The 3,791-nt window shown below is 40.0% G+C and overlaps 1 pseudogene; it reads right to left on the minus strand.

Annotated features, from left to right (window-relative positions):
• Positions 1-1,161: 1,161 nt before the first annotated feature.
• Positions 1,162-2,629, minus strand: LOC112605981 (annotated as a pseudogene).
• Between the last annotated feature and the right edge of the window lie 1,162 nt (positions 2,630-3,791).

Below are 3,791 nucleotides of genomic sequence, written 5' to 3' on the forward strand. Positions count from 1 at the left end.
CAACAACAGAAAATGAAAGTGGTTTCTGCAGTCTTGCTGACCATTCTCTATACAGCGATTTCATTTATCAGCCGTGGGTCTCTTGGGGTCCTTTTCACTCCCATGCCTAGATCTCTGAAATAAATGATCCTGATAACATTTCAAAGTCATTTTTTTTATTTGCTGAAAAACTCACCTCTCTATGTGACTTTATACTAGCTTAAAAGATGTCATCTTTCCCAACAATAAGAACCATCAAACTATTTTCCTAAACAAACATCAAAGAAGCGATACCCACTCTGTTAGAAATTTATGTAAAATTCTGGAACAAAGCACAGTCAATTTCCAAATTAGAAATGTTTTCTTATATTCCATGTTAACTGAAAAAAAATAGTCAAACAGAAACAAAATACACTAAGAAGAGCAGTGGACTTGAAATCAGAAGGCAAAATATTTAGTCTAGACTTTTTCATTAAGAAGTTGTGTGACTTTAAGTAAATCATTACCGTGAAGATCTTCACTTTCCCACCCATGTAATAAAAAAGTGTTCTTCTTTTATGTGCTGGTTTGTGTGTAGAAATAAATAAGAAAACTATATGGCCAAAAAAAAAAAAAAAAAAAAACGCTTAATCTATGCTGTTTAAAGCTGCAAAGTAGGTTATACTTACTAGTCCTTAAGAAACTTTCCATCTCTAGCTTTTAAAGGAGACATATGTTTGCCCAGAAGAGGGTGGAAAGATGGTAGCAGAAACAGACTGTCTGATTTCCACCCCCAGTGGCAAACGGTGAATAACAATTTCCACCCCTCTGACAACACAGTGATTCGAAAGTGTTAATTTGCTTGATCATTTGCAGACCATTTATCTTTTCCTAGAGGAAAGAGTAATGTTAAAAATGACAATATAAAAATATAGATTTCTTCCCTAATGCTACTACTATACAAGAAAAAATGTGAGGAGAAAAGAATTATACAAATAACGAGGAAAGGAGAAAAACATGCTCTATGAAAAGGGGAAACAAATTATTGAGAGAAGACTCCAATTTTCTTCACTGTAGTAAGAAATAAGGTAAGAAGAGTACTACGAAAATATCCTAAATAACAACAGAAGCTCCCTGTCCTAAAACTACATGCACAGAAAGATACTGTTTCTAGTCAAAACTTTTTCCTACTAGGGTTTTTTCTCAGGGAAAGTTGAACATTTTATTCATCAAACTGTAGATTAAGGGGTTCATCAAAGGAGTTGTATTGGCGTAAAAGACGGAAGAAATCTTTCCCTCATCCATGGACCCAACAGAAGATAGTTTGAGACACATAAATGCACACGATCCAAACTACAGAGAAACAGCAATTAGGTAGGAACTGAAGGGTTCAAAGCTTTGGACCTGCCCTTCTTGGAGCTGATGTGGAGGATGATAGAGAGGCTGCAACCACAAGAGATAAATGTGGCCGGACGCGGTGGCTCACGCCTGTAATCCCAGCACTTTGGGAAGCCAAGGTGGGTGGATCACGACGTCAGGAGATCGAGACCATCCTGGCTTACACGGTGAAACCCCGTCTCTACTAAAAAAATACAAAAAACTAGCCGGGCGAGGTGGCAGGCGCCTGTAGTCCCAGCTACTCTGGAGGCTGAGGCAGGAGAATGGCGTCAACGCGGGAGGCGGAGCTTGCAGTGAGCCGAGATCACGCCACTGCACTCCCGCCAGGGCGACAGAACGAGACTCCATCTCGAAAAATCAAAAAAATTAAAAAAATAAAATAAAAAAAGAGATAAATGTGGCGACAATGGAAAATGATGGCTACTGCAATGGAAGCCACCAGTTCTTTGATGTAGGTGCCAGTGCGGGAGAGCTGGAGCAGAGGGAGGATGTCACACAAATAGGAATCGATGGTGTTTGCATCACAGAAGGTCCGTGTCAGCATGCATCCAGTGTGGGCCATGGCACTAGAAAAGGCCAGCAAGTATAAACCGCATAAGGTGATAGTACACTTTAGGGGACATGGCAATACTATACAAAAGTGGGTTACAGATGGCTACATGGTGATCATGGTGACATAGTGATCATAGGCCATTGAGGTGAGCACATAGCATTCAGAAATATCAAAAATAAAAAAAAAGAAAAGCTGGGACATGCACCCCATGTAGGAGATAATATCCTTCTCTGTTATGAAGTCTATCAGCATTTTGGGTATAAACGCAGAAGAGTAACAGAGGTCTATGAAGGACAAGTTAAAGAGGAAAAAGTACTTGGGGGTGTGAGGGTATGAAATGAGCACAATGAGAGTTACCAAGCCTAAATTTTTCAACACAGTGACCATACACATTACTAGAAACAGGAAGAACAGAGGGAGTTGGAGATCTGGCTGCTCTGTTAACCCCAGCAAAATGATTTGAGTCATGAAAGAGTCATTTCCAGGAACCATTCTTCTCTAAGGGTATCTGTGGACACAGGATAAAAAAGCTTCCATTCAAGAGCAACACAGTTCTTCCCACAATTTCTCCTCCCATAAGAGTAGAGTATATGCTGGGATTATTTGAGACTAGCCTAATATGGACTCACATAATCTGCCTTTACCGCTGTCATGATACTGAGTGACACTGACTTCTCCTTTATCGAGTTGTAGGTAGCCAAATACAGCAGAGAGTAGCATCACTTTAGCCTAATAGCATGAAGGCCAGTGCTACCACATGCAAACATGACTGCTGGAAAGACAAAGGGATAAGGGAGAAGGGTGGACCAGGGCAGAATGATTTATCCCTCATTTCTTCACTTCTTCATTCACTTGAGTCCTCTCATCACCAATAAGCTTAAAGGCAGAGGCCGTGGCAACCTGGTGCTGGCCTCTAATGTAGATTCGACTCAGGTGGTGCATAGAAACAAAGAACATCGCTTCTAATCCAAAAGCAAGGGACCAAAGTCTAGGAGAGGTCACGTGACTGCCCCACGTCACAGAATCAACGTCCTACATCTAGAACACGGAGAGTTCTGTCTATGGAGAGGGAACTTACTGGTTAGACACTTCAACCACTGGGTTCACTGGTGTCTCTGAACGTTATCTGCTCCTTTGAACAGATTTTTCCACTGGTTTCACCTGATTATCAGGACAGCATTGAATGGGAATGTAAATGCCATATCTTTGAGCCCTGAACTTCCATCTCAAAACAAAGAAGACACGAATGTACATGGAATTCAGAAACACCCTCCTTAGGCCAGAAATCCTTAGTGTTTTCTTATCCGTATTTGCCACCGTCGTCCTGGAAGGGCAATTTCAAGCTCTGAGGCTTTAGTTTCTTTAATTCTAAGATACAGACCAGAATTAAATTTCATTGTGTCCTAAAATTATTCTGAATTATACATTATTATTTTTAGTATAAATTTGATTCCTCTCTAGCAGCAGACAAAAAAAAAAAGTCTTTGTTATTATCCTTTCTGTCACGTGGTAGGACATAATAGATTTAATGTCAATTTAATGATATAATGTACCTTGGTATATATAGTGTTGAAGCTTCCTCAGCCACTTCCCTAGGGAATATGGTTCAGGTTTAAGCAAGATGAAGGCTTTGTATTTATACCCTGGACTATGATTTATCTTTTGTTCCTTAGAGACTCAATATTTTACTCAAGTTTTCCTTCTCCCAAAGGACTGTACATCCCCTAAGGCAGAGTGAAAATAAACTCCCATCTCCCCATAACCTTCACATCTGATGGGAATTCTATTTCATTAGTTCGTTCTTTTTTTGGCTCATCCTGAATGGAAAGTTTTCACAGGATCTGCCTACAACCTTCCTTATTTCTTTCTCTCTCTCTTTTTT

Source organism: Theropithecus gelada, chromosome 14, assembly GCF_003255815.1.
Source record: "Theropithecus gelada isolate Dixy chromosome 14, Tgel_1.0, whole genome shotgun sequence".
NCBI classification, from domain to species: domain Eukaryota; kingdom Metazoa; phylum Chordata; class Mammalia; order Primates; family Cercopithecidae; genus Theropithecus; species Theropithecus gelada.